Raw genomic sequence first — 19,593 nt, 5'->3', positions numbered from 1 at the left:
TGGTCTATTAGTTCTTAGCTGATCCAACCACCATTTAATTTTTATGCATCCACATAATATTTTCTTCCTTTATTTTTCTTGACTGTCACATCATGATAGAATGGATAGTCTTAGTATATATATATATATATAATATATATATATATATATATATATATAGTTCCAAATCTGATGGATCCATATCCAAAACCTGTAAGGTTGTTAGCAGAGATGCTCACTTCCTATTGTATAGCTGACTCCTCCACCTAAGGCTAATATTGGCAAATATTAAAATCTCTAAGTAAGGGGGCTTGTAATCTTAACTCTTGAGAAGATGCACTAGCCAGTACTCTATACATTCCTTCACAATCATTTATAGCTCATGCATTTTAAAATTTCCTTTTAATTCAGGGGGATATATTGAAGTATTAACATTTTAAATCGTTTGCAATGTCTAAGGTTCTAAGAAATCACACCAACATGTCCACATTAAGCTTTTTGGCATCGCTTGTTTTATAAGGAAGCAGGCCCTACCTGCTGGTCATTCTTGAATCAAAATTTCAGAATTTTGATTTTATCATATGGGTAGAATACGAGTCGAGAATCTTAAAAGTTTTTCTTCTCTCTTGGCACATGTTATGATGATTTTAATACACCAATTCCAGAATTTTAGTTCTTGCTCTATCAAACACATAATTTTCAATTTTAAAATCAAAGTTCCAGACTATCAAAGGGAAACTAGAATTGGAAGTTTCATTCCAATTCTAGTTGAAGGTGAAATTTTCCGACTTTTACAATCCAAATACAGTTTTCATATTTATGTTCAAATCCAAATCCGAATCCGATCAAATATTTAATGTATATCTGAATCCAAATACGAATGGATGTCATTTCTTCAATCCATATCCCAACTACTATTTTTTTGGAATTTTTAATATGAAATCTAAGGGTATCAAACAAAACCTGAAAACAAAAATATTAATTAACATAAAAAAGATTTGCTCAACATTCACTTTTGTCTTAGAATTAAGATGTTCCTCACTTTTTCTACAATCACATATGTCCTATGACCACATAAAATTTTGTAAGATAATATCGGGTCCAACTAATCGACTAGGATCCGACCTGTTTGTTCATGGGCCCCAAGTGAATTTTTGCACCTACACATGGGAAGGCAACGAGGGCGTTCTTTCACATCCAACTGCTTTTCTCTCCCCCTCTTTTGCCGTTACTCACGGATTCCACATAAGTAAATTACCCTTAACAGTACGGACGTATTACATTATTGTCATTTTCATGGGAGGTTAAGTTTTTTTATTCCGCACAAAATTTTTTTAATCTAATTTATGGTAGACTGTTCAAAATGCTTCTATAAAATTAGTCGAAGTCACACGGAAATACTTAAGAAATTAATGTCATTTACGTAATATATAATCATTAACTTGACCAACAACATTTTATTAAAAAAACATATAAACACTTGCAGTTGACTTAAATCATCCTAAACTTTGTTTAATTTATTTATTTGTTTAAGAGAGAGAAAATAGTTTTGTTATATATTATATTTTTCAACATGTCCTTGTCCAAATGAGTTTGTGTTCGAAAAGTTTCCTATGTATTCCTCTGAGTTGTTGAAATTCTTTATATAAGAAAAAAGGAAATGTATGTCCTTAGTAACGAATTTTAAAATTAGGGTAAAAAGAAAAGGAAAAAAGGTCAAGAAGTGTTTGTTTATAAAAGTACTTGTACACATTGATAGAAATTTTAGAAAGGCCAAACGTATTTAAGGTAACCGCATTTAAAAGCTACAAGTGGTTATCATTTTAATTTAGAGGAGAAGGGATGTACAATTTTTTGCCTTGGCTATACTGTACTACTGGCACATGCAACGTATCTTTATTGTTTTCTCATTAGCTCAAAGCACCTATTCTTTAAGGATGACGAATCTTTTCGAGACTAAAGAAGGGTATTTCTTTTTTGAGGATGAATAATCTCTAGTTAAGGGTAGACCTAAGGTTCTTGATGGATCCAATATCTGACTGCATTAGACATGGACACAAAAAAGAAAAAAAAATTGACATCCGATTAAGAAATTGGATGTATTTGGATTTTAAAAATGTCACTAGATCAGACTGGATTTGAATTTATATGCAAATGTAAAAAATTTTAAAAACTTTAAAAATTTATATGTAAATGTCAAAAATTCAACTTTAATTCATATATATATATATATATATATTTGGCCCTTGCGACAAACAAAATCCGGCTTTCACATATCAAAATATGGTCTGGATTCCATTGTATAATTAAAGGTTGGATTCCGGCTTCGATCATGTTAAAGTAAAAGCTAGATATCTGATTAGATCCAGACTGTAAAATTAAAATTTGCAATCACATAAACTTGTCTTCCATTAGCATTCAAATCTTAATTTTGAATCTAAGTATTTGAACTTCTAATAAATCGAATATGATAACACTGTAAATTTGGTTTGAATATGATAACACTCACGCAAAGTAGGGGATAGAATGGAATTGCTTTTAGAAAGACATAAAAGACATCCCCATCTTCTCTCCAACTTGTGGCATTGTTTATTTGTGTTTATGAAGAGAGACAGGGGGAGGGAGATGCTATCTGCAGATAAATAGTCCGACATCAAGGAAGAAAAGTAGTTGTGGGGGTCTTGTAAGAGGAGCTCCAATCTGCCCAGTAGCCGAGGACACTGGCACTTGAGGCAAATATTCCACCCAAGTATTTCTTGCTTCTTCTTCTTGCTTCTTTAGCTAGTTTTATCCAGTCAGTGGCCTCTTTGTTAGTATCAGTTGTTCCACGTCAAAACTAAAACTTAAATTTGTGTGAAACCAGCAAGAAATCCGAGCATGCATGTCTACCTTCTCTAGAGTCCCTCACCATCATGCCGTAAGGCAGCTCACTCATTCTGCTATGGAGACAGATCATATCTGCCAACGTTACTTTTGCATGTCACGGGGTTTCACATCCATTGGAATCTGGTATCCATCGGACCCAGTTACAAAACTGTACCAAATCCGAATTCAATTAAGAATCAGAATTGTTTGACTTCTTCACCTTTTGGAGTTTTCTTTTAAGAACTCTCTTCTGTTTTTGACATCTCATTCTAACAGGAATGTTTGGGTTCCAAAGAACACAATGTTCATATATGAAACACCCTTTAAAGTGTGCGTAAATTTTTGTTGCTGTTCTTCTTGTACACTTCGAGGCCTCCTCCCTGGCACGATTCTATTGGAAGTTCATAACTTTTTTCATGTATATCTTTGGATCAATGCCTTTAAAGGAAAATTATTGGAATCAAAGTTAACCTATCCAACCCAAATCGCTGTTAAGCCAAATTTTTGGCTGAGCTGGAGGTTAATAACCACACTAACTAGAAAGACCCAAGGGCCCCTCATACCTTTCAGCTTAAGTGTCGCGAACTCACATTTAATTGTTAATATATGTTTTTGGTATTATCATTTTAAAAAAGGTAACTTTTATATAGTGTTTTGCTTATTCACAGTTGAATCAATTGAATTGTTAAAATAGCCAATTTTACTGAATTGACCAGCTTGATTGATTTGATTCCATGTAAGTATGTTTTTTGCAATAGCAGTATTTAAAAAAATATAAACTAAACCCTCACAAGATGGTTTCCACAACCATAAATGTTTACTACCCATGAATGTTTTTTTAGAAAATCATCAGACAACGTAAAGATACAAGCCTAACCGACATTTCATCCAATTATATTAAACAAGAGCTAATAAAAATCCAATTTCCAAAAGAGTTAATTTTCCTTAATATTTCTGGAACTTACAATAATTTAGTTAACATCTGTTTAAAAAATGGGTTGTATTTGGTTTTATAAAATGTCGCTCTCGCAATTCTGGATTTGAATTCAATTTAATAAATGTTCAATCAATTTGGATAAGGGTTTAGGTTCAATTTCAGAGAAATATCCTTGTATATTTAATATGCAAACAATTTGAAAGATGGCCAGTCCTTCATATGTCAAAATATGGACAGAATTTGATTGCATAATTAAAGGATGGATTCAGACTTGGCTCATGTCAAAATGAAAATTAGATATCGGATCAGATCTGGACTATAAATTCAAAAATTTGATTCACGCAAACTTTTCTTTCATTAACATTCAAATCTTAAATCAAATTTAAATATGTGAACTTCTGATATATAGAATAGGGTAATGCCATACATTCAGTTTGAATCTGATCCGATGGGGTATCATTCTTTCGCCGGCCATGCGCCAAAGGTTGGGGAGAGAATGGAACTGCTTTTAGAAAGATACAAATGGCACCACATGTTCTCTTCAATTTGTCGCATTGACAATTTATCCTTGTGAAGAGAGAGAGGGAGAAAGGGGGGGGGGGGAGAAACCCCTTGTTTTCATGGTTTTACCATAGAATTCGTTCTCATTGGTGTGCAACTCTGTGATTAAGTGGAAATTTTTAAGTTGTTTGTTCATTTTACAGCACTAAAAAGAGTATCTTGGCACTACAGGACAATCATACCCCAGTTTCTATCACAAGTAAACCAATTTTCCTTTCAACTCGAGGTAACAAGTTTTTCTTTGGTGTCGTACACGAATTAAACGAGTTGATGTGAACAAGTTTTTAAAAAACAAGTTACGCCATAAATGATTTAAGCAAGTTAATGGAGTTGAGCTCGAGCTTGATGTTGTATAATCAAGTCGAGCTCAAGAGGGACTAGCTTGGGCTCGACGCATGTGCAGCCCAACTTGGTGATGCAACGTCGTTGCTACGAGTTTAGGCATCCCAAACATTTTTATTAACAATATAACAGATAACAAAATACAAGATACCTGAGCTAGAACAAACCAAAAAGAAGAGAGACATAAACCTCAAATACAAAGATAGAAACTACAACTAATGATAAGAAGATAGGCATAAAACCACCTCACTGTACAAAAGGATTACAGCCTCGTTGCAATTGATTGTTGACAGCAAATACATCATTTACAAAAAGCCATTTTCTGCACACCATTTCACCACATACAGATCAACCGTAAACCATGTAGTAAGGAGGAAAGATCACCTGTTGATGTTCCCACTTTAAATCGGCTATCATATCCTTTAAATCATTGCAGACTCTCCATTCGAGACCACTCAGAATCAAATTGGCATGATGCATAATAGAATTTCTTTGTTTCCTTATGTTCCAAAAGAGTACATGTAAGCATAAACATAGCGTATTGTAACCCATTTATTTGAAAGACCATTTGAACCACCATGAGATAACTTCTTGAATAGAGTTATGCACTTCTAAACATGACCCCTCCCCCCTCATATTTTGGGAAAAATATGATACATATATTTTTAATTTTTTTAATTTGGGCTATGTAAAAATTTGAAAATATTGTTCAGTACTTGTATATTTTTTGCAAATACTATTCTACCCTTACCAAAAAAATTGCTGGCTTCACCCTGGTATCTAGGGTCTTCTGTTTTTTATTTCAAGTCCATTTCATCTCAAGTTAATGAAATTATGAGTACCCCATTCCTCACAAGAAATTTTCACCTTTCTGCAACCCAAACACCGCTAAATTAAGTAACAAACCTCTTCTCATCCCCAAAAGGCAGCTTTTCCATATCCAAGAAAAATAGGCATTACTTTACAATGTTCACAAGCTCCCATTCAAGTATTGGTGTGACCAAAAAGTACATAAGGAGTTGGTGACGTCAAGAAGGCCAAGACCACCTTCTTGTATCAGAGCAAGCAGACTTCCAACTAATTAAGTGACGTTTCCTAATATGATGAGAATCCCCCCAAATAAAATGACAATTTCTTCTCTACAAAGTTCAGTACAAGAAGTGGAAGTCTAAATGCTCTCACCCAATAACCGACCACTTGCTGTAGAACATGCTTCTCATATAAGTAAGTGGATGGTCCACCCTTCTACAAAGCTTCTCACATAAGTCAGGGGTGAGAGTACCAACAAATAATGGAACCCAAATAAGTAAGGGGAAGTTTAGACAACTGTCAATCAAATCAGTTTGCAATCACCATTGTGTTGTCAAAAACATTAAAATGAATACAAAAATGAAATGAATTTATAGTCAAACCTGGTTTGGAAGTGAAATCAGGTAAAGCTGTGTTTAAACAAGAAGTGGATTTTCACAACAGCTCAAAAAAATAAAAGGATGTCATTTGCAGAGAAGAAGCGCCCCAGGTAAGAAGTAAATTGAGAAAGTCATTTTAGGGGCTTGCTGCCCTGTAAAACTCACCACTGGAGGTTTTCAGATAAAACTTCCACAACACAATAATAAACAAAAGTGGAGAGAGTGTGCATTTGTCATCGGCCTCCATAGCAACAAAAAGTGGTTTCCTCCCTTTTTAAAGGTGACAACTAAGGAAGCAGTAGAAACATAAGTCATAATTTTCCTCATCCTATCTTCATAGGATCCCAAAAAAGAAAGACCAAAGTGCCGGAAAGACCATCTCACTTTGCCATAAACTTTTGGAATATTTAATTTGAGGAGAAAAAATTGTTCTATATGCCCTTATCCAAGCTGTTGACTGCTTCAAGTGCAAGGTGCATGGTTGGTGAATAAATCTACTGGAGAGATCAAATGCCCTTGTTCTGAGCCAATAATTGTGCTAAGACAATCTTCATTCTCTCAGCCGTCAACTTAGCAACTAGTTTATAGATCAAATTGCATAATGATGTAGGTCAAGACTTTTATATCCATAATGACATGAAATTAAAAATCAATATCATATGTGTTGCATTTACCCACCTTACAAGCTTGTTTGTGATGAAGAAATTTCTCACCCCTAGTGCTGCATATTTTGCATCTCAAAATTTCTTTTGGTTCACCAATGGTTATTTGTTCTACAAAGTGGAAAAGGGTCCACTGGCCATCAGTATGAGGCTTAGTTTTTTCTGGCGAGTTGTTCATTCTTGGTGAATTTCCACATTCATTTAAGCATTATTCTCCACTTAAATGCAGTGTGGGGCATGGTAAATATTTTATATTGTTTTAGAAATTTTAAATTTTATAAAGCAAAAAATGATGTAAGAGCCAATCCTTAAAATAAGAAAACTGTTTGTGAGGCATTGCAAAAGAGAGTTCTATAATTTTTTTTACAAAATGGTAGGAGATATGTTTTAGAAGAAATAATCTTAACTAATGAATCGTTTGATTTGGAAAAATCATTTGAATAAAAAATCAAGTCAGTTTTTGAGAAAAGTGCTTTAAAAAATTTTATAAATTTTTTTAATGAATGATCATTTGTAACATAAAGAAGTTAGTAGCAATCTTCCAGAACACATTAATCTCAAGGTTTTAGCCTAACTCAGTTACCACAATATTAGGGCTCGATCTTATTTTGTTTAGGTTTTTTAAAGGAGTGGCTGTAGGTATCCGTGAATCCTGTAAATGCATAGTGAATATGCATGTTAAATGAAAAAAAAAAGAGTTCTCTATGCTTGAAATGAAAATTAGATAAGTCATTCATACCACAACATACATATAAAATCGAAAATGAGTATCCTATCAAGTCAAGTGTAGTATGATAACCATCATGGGTACTGCACCTTAATATTGGCCTTGGTGAAGTTGACAGATTTTGGGCGATGCAAGATGAGACTATATATATATATAAAGAGAGAGAGAGAGAGAGAGAGAGAAATCGAAGAGAGAAAGATAAAAGAAAAAAAAGAAAAAGAGTGATAAAAAGAGAAGTAATAAAAGAAAGAAAAAGAGAGGAAGAGATTTTAAAAAAGGAGAGAGAGAACTGAAGAGAGAAAAAAAAGTGAAAAAGAAAATTTTTAGAAAGACATAGCGAAAGAGTGCTAAAACGAGAGAGAGAAATAGAAGAGAGAGAAACCTGAGAGAGAAATAGAGAAATTAAAAGAGAGATTTTAAGTTCAAAATTCTCTTTCATGGATGGAAACTAGGATAACAAGTTAGGCCTCCTAGTGCTCTTCTGTGCTGAGCATGGCAGCGGCCTCTTGGCGAGAGCACTCTGCTAAACACCGAATGCTCTCTCCCAGTAGCATGCTGGTTACTTTCGAATCTGGCCCGGGGGAGTTAAATGCCTCCTCATTGGCTTGAATTTGATTGAGTCAATGAGGTGGGTATTTGGTCCTGCCACCCTAGTAGGCCCCACACAGTCCCAGCCGCATGGTTAAAATTAAAAAGAAAAGAGAAAAAGTGAAAATTTCATATTTTTCTAAGGGCAAAATGACCTTTTTGTAAAATGAATTTGGATCCGGTTTTGACAATTTTGGGTCCGCTTGAATCTGAATCAATTTTTCCCGAACCTGGAAGGGTCCAGATTGAGTCAAATACCCAATTATGGATTGTGTCTTCAGTCCAGTTTTAGATTTTATAAAGCAAAATTGAGACAGAAGGTGAGGGGAGTTTGTGTGCGTGCTCGGGGATCCAACTTGATATATGATGCTGGAGGTTGGTTCTCGGGCTTGGTTTTTTATATTTGGATAAAAAATTTGGGTTGGATCTAGGTTAAGCTTTGTGCATTGAATTTGGAATATATATATATATATATATATATTTGTTCTGGATTGTGAACTGGATTTTTACTCTATTTTTGGATCTTGGATCAGGTTTTTGGATATAGGTATATTTTTGGATGTAATGCTTAGTTTTCGATCTGAATTTGGCACAATTTTCGATTGCTGAGATTTGGATTCAGATCTATGACTCAATTTTGTATCTGGATCTTAATTTGGGTCTAGATATGGATCATGGATCCATTTTTTCTTTAGATCTTGGATTGGATCAAATATGAATCCAAGGCTCTTCAATCTAGACTAGGTGGATCTAGATATGGATGGAGGGCTCTTTTGCAATCTAGAGGTGGCATTTGGATCCAAAGATGGGTCTAGGGATCTGATTTGGATTACAGCTAGGATTTGGATCCAGATATGGGTCTAGGGTCTTGTTTTCAGTCTCTGTATGATTTTTTGGACTGAATCCATGTCTGAATGTGGATTTGAATTACAAAATATGTCTAGATTTGGGCTGTGCTGGAGTCAAACTTCTGAAATTAGATCTAAATGGGTCCTAAATCGAGTTGACAATATAATCAGATAAGAAATTGATCAAAATTAAGGAAAATCAAGGTGTTTGCAGCTAGCACTCTTTGCTATTTTGTTGTAAACTCACCATAAAATGTTCAAAAAATGCTGATTACCCCAAACAACGGTTGGATCTATCATCCACCATTGGCAAGACATTGATGTGGTGGTGGAGCTTATTAAACGGACCCACTCACTCAACTTAATTTTTATGAGGGGAGTGCCTAAGTCTACAAGTCAACTATAATTTTGGGCAGCAGCGTCATCTTTATCATCAGTTCTTGCTTTGCTTTCTTCCCCTCCATATTCTACAATCCCCTATCCCCAATACTCATACCAAATTTTCACCATCTTACCATTACCCAAACACCGCTAGATTAAGTAACAAACCTCTTCTCGTCCCCAAAAGGCAGCTTTCCATATCCATGAGAAATGAGCTTTAGTTTATAGGGTTCACAAGCTCCAATTCAAGTATTGGTGTCTGACCAAAAGAGCGCGCAAGGAGTTGGACATTCTAGCATGAAAAGTTATAGTAAAGAAAACACTGGAAATATCACCAGAAAATATCGATGGAAAGCCCTGTTGAATAGGTAGAGTTAGACTGGGGATAACATGAACAAGCATTTGAGCTTCAGTCAAGAGTATTTTTGTGTCCATTGTATATGCCAAACAATAAAAAGGTATTACATGTGCAACTCTTAGTATCACAGTGCAAGACATTTATCCTAGCTTCCGCAAGAGTACAAAGGCTCAACAAAGGGGAATGCATCCCCGTTGTTGGTGCCTTGGCCAGGTGGGGATGGGTAGACTGCTAGTTTCCGTTTTGAATCCCCATTGTATCAACTCCCTGTGCTGCAAAAGAATGCATCGATATGAAAATTGATCCATAATGTGGGCACCTTTCCCAAGGCACCAAAAGCAGACTTAGACTTTATGGGGACTTTATTGTAAAAATTGACTTCTAATACTCATTCTGCTCTCCCAAGCAAGGGAAACGTGAAACTTTTTGACCATTTTTCTGATTTCTTTTATGAATTTAACAAGTTAAAACTATGGGAACCCCCATATGAGCCAAGGGGCACATGTCCACTCTTCATTGCCGAAAATTTCATTACATGTCTTTGTGGTTGCGGCCACTGGTAGAGCCAAAAATTTCTGGTTGAGGGGCACTTGAAATGTAAGATTCAAATCTTAAGGGACACTGATATGTGAAAAACTGAAAATTAATGGAGTTTTTGTATGTAAATAGTTTAATTTTTTGGGTTGGTGCGGGCAACTGCCCACACTAGCAATAATGTAGCTCTGCCACTAGGACACAGTAGCTAAGTTTTCACTATGGTCTACATGCTATGCATCCCCATTTTTGGCTGCTGTAAATATAATTTTTTGTTAATACAAGTCCAACTTCCATAGGAAACCTGAGCTGCTAATTACCCTATATCTGGAGATGTCAGCATATCCGATTTGGATCAGATATCTGACCAAACTCTATCGAAAAAAATCAGATATGAAAAAGAAAATATCTGTTTAATAAGGCAGATCATATTTGCATTTAAGAAATGACATATGATGGGATACAGATATACATAATATCTCGGATTTATTTTTAAAGAAATATCCTATATCTAATGCTCTTAAATTCTAAAAAAATGGCTAAATTTGGTTCAAAATTCGGATTCAAGTTCAGATATGAATGTAAAAGTCAATTGTGAAATCAGATTTTGAATTTGGATTCAGATACAAATCTCTTTTGTTTCAAATATGAATATCCAAAAAAGTGGACAGATTAAAAGTATATCTGATTTGAATGTGATCTGCTGACATCCCAACTATATCCACATAAATTGTCCAACTCAACTCAAAGATCAGAAGACAAACATGCAGCCCCTGCGAAATGAATTAGCATAAGATTTGCAATTGGAAGGAATGCAACAGGGAGCTTAGCATCACAAAGAGGTTCTGATACACTCTTTGTTACACATATCAATGGCCAAAAAGAGCTGCAAATAAGCCAGATGTGGGGTGGTATGAGCAGTTGCCGGCTTTGTCTGGGATTGAAGAAGATCCCTTTTCCTTCCCTGGTCGCCCCACAAGTTCCCAGCAGCGATCGCGTGTGTGACCCAATTTCCTGCTGAGTACACTTAAGTTTGCTGTGATTTTTCTGTGTGTTTGAGTGGTACCTTTGTATGCCTTGATTAGTGCCCGATTGTGAAAGGCACGCCATTCTTTCTTGGCTGTCTTCTATGGAGTCCATTTTAGGAGGGACGCTCATGACCCTTTGCCTTGACACCTCTCTCTGAATCATTTGACAAACCGCATTGAATTTTGGCCGCGGTATAATATTCAGGATTTGAGTCCTTATGGCTTCATAGTCCTCACTCAGACCAACGAGGACCTTGAAGATTTGATCTTCTTCAAAATGCTGTTTGTAAATGACTGGATCAGAGGTCGCTGGTCGATATTGGAGGAACTCATCATATAGACTCCCGAGTCTCCCAGTGTACCGCTGCACATCTTGGTCATGGAGGGTGAGATTGGCAATCTCGCATTGTATCTGGTATACTTGAGCAAGATTATTTTGCTCACTATAAAGTTCTTTTAGTGCCTCCCATATTCCGTGCGCGGTATCTTGATATGTAAACAGATTTGCTATGGATGGTTCTGTGGAGTTGAGCAGCCATGCCAAACCATGTCGTTCTGTGTTCCCATTCATCATAGTTGGGGTCAGTAGTGGCTGGAGCTTTGATTTTCCCATTAATATATCGTGCCTTTAGAAACCTGTGGCACTTGTAAATTCCGTATCTCTTCACAGGATTGTCCAAAAAATCTGAAAATTGGATAAAAAATACTATGCACGTCCTCAAATCCAACACCACCTTACTCGACCTCTGAATCGCCTCCACTCAAAAACGCGCTCCAGAGAAAGTCACGCCTGGAATGGCTTGTCTGGCCACAGCAGCTGCGGCACTTCTAAAATGCCGTCTTCTCCCTCACCTCCTTATCTGTTCTCCGGGATCTTCAGATAAACTTGCAGGACATGGTGAAGAGAAAGAACTGGACAGCGTGAGTGGTAAAGAAATGCAGGATTTCTCCGCTCCTTGTGGAGACGGTGGCGATGGGGGGTGTATTTTTGCAAGGGACACCCATTTGGTGGGTTTTGGCCAAGTTTGCTATATAGTTGGAAGTGGGGCAGGCAGTTGATAACATGAAATGTTTGAAAAATGATAAATATTGAATTTTAGAAAATTTGGTGTGATTGCACCTTCTAAGAATTTTCAAACTATTAGAACATTGATTAGGAAATACTTGTTGCTCTTAAATGTTGTGTAAACAAATTTATTAATTGAAAGATGTCGTTCTCATGTTTAATAAATAATGAATAAGTGCACGTGAGCAATGTGTTCCTTTAAGGGGTAGCATTGATTGTGAAGGTTCCACGAATCTGCCCAGAAAATTCATAAAGGTTTATGAAACAATAGCTCTAGTGTCCAATGAACCTTCTATAATTTTGCTGTAGATTTATGGGACACTCACTAAGTGTCTCTATTGCCAAACGCCCTCTTAGCTCCTTTATAAACTAAAGGGCAACACAAGGCACTGAGAGAGTTTGTAAACTTCGCCTTACGCAAAACGGTGGGTGAGAAGATTACATCATAAAAACATGAAAGATGGTTGTTGTATATGAAAACACCCTTACTTTGAACCGGGTCCAGATCTAGAACTTTGAGAACATTTTTAGTTGTAATAACTTTGGATGTGATGTATATTCAAACTCCGATTTTAACTATGCATTGGACTCAGATATTTAAATTTGGATTTGGATATATAAATTCAGCTTTGTTTTATTTTGAATTTACTATCCAATTGGATATATACCGAATTACTTAATTTTAAGACGATCTGTTATAAGTTAGTTTGTATGGGAAGAAAATATTTTTAACATCCAGTAACTTACATATCCATTCCTCTCTCCCGTTCTCGTCTTGGGTCAGCAATTTTGGGCAGGAGGTTAGAGTTGTGTCTTATTATCCAGTCATTGGTGCAAAACCCATAAATTGCCCAAGCCACATATCTAAATAAGCTTTGTGATTCTGAGAAAAGAAAAAAAAAACAAGATCACATATCCAAATTTTTTACATAATAAAATAGGATAGATGAAAACCGTAGAAAAAGAAATCTGCAAACGTGAGAAAAGGGAAGCGTACAAGATTGGGATTTATACATTTTTCCCAGATTTGTTTAGCAGAAAAAATATATGGGACTTTGCCAGTGTGCATAGAAGCCTATGGGCTCACCATAGTCGAAAATCGGTAGAGCTTCTGATTGGAGGCAAACAAATGGACCCTTAAAGATTAATCCTCTCATAAACTCAGCAACTTGAGAAATTTAATTTTCTGAGTTAAAAGAAAGCGAGAGTCTTGTTGTATTTTTGTACTCTCCACCACGGCAGCGGTGGACCTAATTAGAGGGGTGCATGCGCACTTGCTCACCTTTGTAAGTTTGATCTCTTCCTTAATTTGCCTAATTTCTTCACTTCTGATTCTTTTCCTCTACTCTTCCCGTCTACCCAGAAACAGGGGAGGTTGGCGTTAGTAATGGGCATACTTGCAGAAGCGCTCTTTCTGTTATTTTGGAAGCCAAAGGCGATATCGTCAACCTCCAGAGGAAGCTGGAACTATTACCGGCAGCCCTCAAGTTTGCAGGTCGCAAGCCCTTTTCCAGCAACAAGGGTGACAAAGGTCTGGACGACAGCTGAAGGCTTGAGCTCGGCAAAAGGGAGAAGGATCCTTTAACTTCATGGAACAAGGTAAGAAAGCCTTGGACCATTCTGCATGGGTTTTACATTTTTTAGAGTATGCACCAAATCTCATGTTTCATTCTCTTCTTGTGCTTTAAATTAAGCAGCCATGGCGTCACACCAACATTGATGCTTAATGGCTTGACTAAAGGTGGATGGTTCCAAATCTTTAGAGGTGACCACAAGAAGTGATTTATGAGGTGTAGGGATATAAAGGAAATTATGACTGTGTGCATACATGTGACACACACACACAGAGAGAGAGAGAGAGAGAGATAAAGAGAGGAGAGTACTGAATTTAATTTATTAATGTACCCATTTTATTACATAATGATACATAGCATGTAAGTAGGATTCGGGTAATGGGCACCAACATGGTTGATAGATTGGGAAAACAGCGACACTGGTGAGTTGCTTAGGCAGTCTGGATGGGCTCGGCAATGAGAGAGTAGATATGGTCCATGGACTCATGCTCCAAGGCACTGACGCCATCTTCATAATCATACATGCACTGGGAGACCCTCGCAATGTTGAGAGCCACGTTCATGAAGGAACGAGAGAAGGCGATCTGTTGCTGCTGCTGCTGAGCAGAGAGCAGCTTCCTGTCAGCGTCCTCCATGCATTCCTCAGCAAGTTCCTTATGTCTGCCGTGCTTGCTCCTCCGCTACCCTGCCTCGTTCATATAAATCTGGACCGATCTAGGCAGGTTTACTCTCCTGAATCCAACCTTTGATCAAGTGTTCAACATATAAAGAGAAGATCATCAGCCAATTAAAACAGAAAAACAGAACAAGAACACTGTCAACTCAGAAGTTATTACTAGTTAACCAGCACAAAATACACTAAACTAACCCTGGATCTCTGGAGGTCAGCCGAGAGACGAACTATCATCGATGACAAGTTGATGATGTTGGACTCAGACTGCAGCTGCTGGATGGATTGTTCCTCAATGTTTTGGGAGAGGAAGAAGTAGGCAGGGAGGAGAATAGGGCTGGTCATGGCTGCCCGGATGTTGCTCAAATTTCCCTAGCCTTGGTGTCTGTGGGCATGGTGCCACCTTGCTCAACCAAGTCATCTCTGCACACACTCACCCACTGCGCAAGAGTAGAAGAGAGCAAGTCAATTAGAAAGTGAAGCTAATATACTAATGTGATGATGTGAAGAGTAGAAGAAAGATTTGATAAAGAAAGTGTGGTACTGCTCTCCTCATGTGTGAAGTTATATCACGGCCATGCCTCCTAAGAACAGTGGTAGCTGATCTGGTTGGTTGTGTGTAGACAGCCGCATAGAAGACCCTCAGTGACTGTGGCAGCTGCTCTGCCGCTTGAAGATCCCACCTGCGTATATACAATATACAGCACCCACATTGGTCCTAACAATGTGAAGCAGAAACTAGAGACAGAGTTGCTACCTCTAATTTACCAACCATAATCATCCTTTACCTCTCAACAACTTGCACAAAGCATTCGAGCTCCTGAACAGACTGATGCTCGCCGAAGATGTCCTCAACGGTGGCCATCAAGTAGGAGACCCTGGCGAATTGCATCCTGTACTGTGAGAACTGTGGCTCATGCATCTTCCCCACCGCCATGAAGTAGCTCTCCACCAGGCTATCTCTGGCGAAGCTAATGTGCTCGCCCAAGCCCAAGTCCCTCCACCACCAACAAACACCCAAAACAAACGACTCATGGTTGATTATTAGTGGACCCAATGATGCAGACCAGCAACAATGTAACATACATGATATTCATTACAGGTATACATATATGCATAGAATGGCATTAGTTGCTGCATTATTATCAACTATTAACCAAGTTATTTAAGCAAAAGTGCAAGAATGAATTGTACCCAGATAACTCCCTGAGGTCTCTTGGTGGATTGTCTGCACCATGTAGAAGTCCAGCCTAGCGAACTCATGCAGCACTGGCTTCTACTGGTCCGTCTCTTCGAATGTGTCAATATACTCTCGGGCCTCCACCCTGCGAACCCTTCTGTGGAGTGGAACCTGCAGAGCACGCTGTACCTGTCGAGACATCTCGGTCCTATGCGGCTTATCCTTGCTCTAAGATGCTCTGAAGAGAAGCCGGAGCTTCTTCCAACACAGTTTCTCCTTACAGGCTAGTTGTGATGCTTCCGGCCAGACTGTTCCGAAATCTACTAAAGCACTCTATGAAATGCAAAAAGAAACTTTAATGGTTAGTGTCAATTAACACATTTGTATAGATAGTCTATATTAAGAACTAATTATTGAGTCAATATTTTGGAACTAACACATGTGATATATATTATGTATACCTGCAGAAAACATTATAGCCATGTTGCCTCAGAATTCTGAACCGAAGTGAAGAAGAGTAGAGGTCTTCAAATCCTCTAGTGCTCCTGGATATGGCATCTAGTGATCGCCTGATCTCACTCTCAAAGTGATAGGCTACACCTAAATGTTTCGTGAATCAATGACTCCAACTGAGCCACTTGCTCAGTTGTAGATGTTATAAGTTGTTGGACTTCTCTTCTCATTCTTCAACTCTGGTCCTTTATGTTTCGATATGCTTTCATTTTCATGTCTTTGAATTAGGATCACATCATAATACCAAATAAACAAAATAATAGTCCAGATCAGAGGTATGAAAATTACTGATGTTGCACTGGTAATGGACTGGATGAAGTCATAGTTCCATGTACTGGCTGGTATCTGGAAGGCCTCCTTTGAGCAGCAAACCTACCACAGCCTCAGCCCTTGGCTCACATCTCACAAGGGTGGTGCTCCATGGCTTGAACCCAGCCTTACTATTAGGAGCAAGCTTTGGGGGAAGTAACGAAAGGAGTGGAAAGGGAGGCAAGATGAGCAGCCATTAGAACAGTGTGTATTTGTTGTTGAATGCCGAATACTTTCACGGCTCTCGGATGACTTTTCTCATATTGGTTTGCTAGTTATATAGAGCTGCATTCCGAGTGTGCATTGCGTGTCTATAATTGTTAGAGAATTTTAATTAGGTTCAATCTCTTAAAATATGGTGTTTGAGTAAGCTATAAATGTTTAATGCTTTTTCCTTTGTATATAAATAGAAAGCATTAAACTATGACACTTGCCCAAGCCATAATTATTTGGTACTTTTATTTATAGATAGAATGCATTCTTTCTTCATGTTTTTGATATGCATTTTAATCCGACACTGATTAGCTAATGTTCACCACTTAAAACCACTTTTATAAAGACCATGTTTATTTTTTACAAGTATTTGAGTAATTGCACCCATTCACCTTAAAGTGGTGCAACTTGCTGTTCAACAATATTATGAACATGGTTTGCTAGCGTATAAAGAGCTGCATCCAAGTGCATATTGTGTGTCTATAATGGTTTTGCGTAAGCTATAAATGTTTGATGCTTTTTTCTTTCCACATAAATAGAATACATTAAACTATGTCACTTCCCTAAGCCATAATTATTTTGTACTTTTATTTTATTTGCATATAGATAGAATGCTTCTTCACGTTTTTTATATGCATTATCCAACACTTATTAGCTAATGTTCGCCACTTAAACCATTTTATCAAGACCACGTTTACTTTTTACACGTTTTTGAGTAATTGCACCCCTTCACCTTTAAGTGGTGCAATTTCCATTTCAACAAATGCATTGTTTCTTCATGTTTTTGATATGCACTACAATCCGTAACTTATTATCTAGTGTTTGCCACTTAAAACCATTTTTATCAAAGACCATGTTTTATTTTTTACACGTATTGAGTAATTGCACCCCTTCACCTTTAAGTGGTGGCAACTTGTCGTTTCAACAATATTAATGAACATGGTTCGCTAGCTTATAGAGAGCCGTAATCGAGTGCACATTGCATGTCTATAATGGTTAGAGAATTTCAATGACAGTAACATCTTACATTATGTTGCTTACATAAGCTATAGTCGTTTGACACACTTTCTTTGAGCAAAAAAAAAATGCACTAAAAGTTGTTGTTTGTGTAAGTTATATCTCTGTATAAATGTAGAAAGTATTCATTGCTTCAATGAAAATTTTAATGGGTCAGTGTCGGAAGCCAGCCCCACCAGCCGGCCCACACCACCGCGATGTGTTTCTGCATTGTGCCGAGAGAAGTATGTAAGGGAAAAGAGCAAAAAGAAAAAATGATGAAACATGTGGCAGTCCCAACATCTTTCAGGCATTTTTCACAAAAAGAAACCATTAAGCTCACTACTTGTCAAAGCTGCCAAAGGAGAAAGAAAGGAAGGAAGGCCAAAGCTACCCTTCAACCACAATTAGGGATGTCAATGGATCATAGTCAACTTGGATTTACCTTTAGCCATATCTAAATCCAAATCTGGAATCCTATTTCGCAACTGAATTTCATTTGAATATAATTTTCATATTCATATCTGAATACAAATTTGAACTGAATTTGACCTATTTTCAAAATGTAAGAACATTAGATATAGGACATTTTCTTAATAACAAATCTGATTCAAATCCATATCCAAATCCAACCGGATGTTTATTATATCCAAAAATGTGATTGGAACACAATTACTAAAGCTGAATTCAATCCTACTTTTAATAGGATATGTTTTCTTTTCATATCTTCGTAATAGATGATAGATTTTCTATTTAAAGCAGACATATAGGGCATCCCTATGCGTAACTATGGATGCCAGTGGTTTGGATTCTGGGAGGACTTGGATTCAGATGTAGGCTCTACTTTTCAAAACAGAATTTGGATCCAAGAAGCATATGATCCCAAATATAGACATAATCAGGTTGCATCTCCGTAACACAAGTTGACTCGGGACTGAATATGGCATAAAACATAAGGAACACGAATTTGATTAGTAATGGCACAATGCTTTTTTTACTAGCTACAGTTCAAAATCAGGTCCATAATCAGATGTGTCCAACCTTGAAAATGGTGGGGCAATTTTTTTTTTGTAAATTTTAATTATAAAAATACGATAAAATTTTCTTCTGTTCTTTTTTTCACTTTTCATTCTCAAAGAGCAACCCTCAGTCATGGGGACCAAAGGCTTTGACCAACAAAATTACAGAGAGAGGGAGTCTGAGGCAGGGGGACCTGGTAGAGGCTGTATTTCTTCTTGGATTTTAAAAAAATAAAAAAAGTTATTTATAATTTTAAATATTTTAGTTTATCCTGTATAAAATAAAATAAGAAAACTATATCTCTGGTTCTGTAAAAATTTAGATACTATAGTTTGGTTCCTACAACAAAAATTCCTAACTTCATCTTTGAGATCTCTCAGCAACCCTCTACGTAAGGGTTAAAAAGAACTTTATGCCCTTTGTTCTATAGTTTTCACAATTAAAAAAAAAGGAGCTTTGAAGTCTTTCCTTTTAGCCGAACAGAACAGAAACAAAGACGCTACAGGAATTATCACTTAATACCACAAGAAGTAAAATTTTGTCAAAGAAAACAAGCAGCTCATGCTGTAAAAGTCGTCACCTTCTTTATAATGCGGCCATGAAAAAACTCATGGCCTTTCATTATACAGCAGAAGTTTTCATTAGATTGTTACCTTTGTGTGCATACTTTGTGGTGCGTCATATAAGGTTCCTAGTTGGCAGCTTGTTTTTAATTATAACGACAGAATATTTGATCCACCAATCAGATTTCAAGAATCTTTTAAAAATTTTATAGATTTCAGCACTGGAGCATATCCATATGTCACTGGACGTGTAAAATATTTATATGTATC

The sequence above is a fragment of the Nymphaea colorata genome, chromosome 4, assembly GCF_008831285.2.
Source record: "Nymphaea colorata isolate Beijing-Zhang1983 chromosome 4, ASM883128v2, whole genome shotgun sequence".
Taxonomy (NCBI): domain Eukaryota; kingdom Viridiplantae; phylum Streptophyta; class Magnoliopsida; order Nymphaeales; family Nymphaeaceae; genus Nymphaea; species Nymphaea colorata.
Note: the sequence above shows the minus strand (reverse complement) of the source record.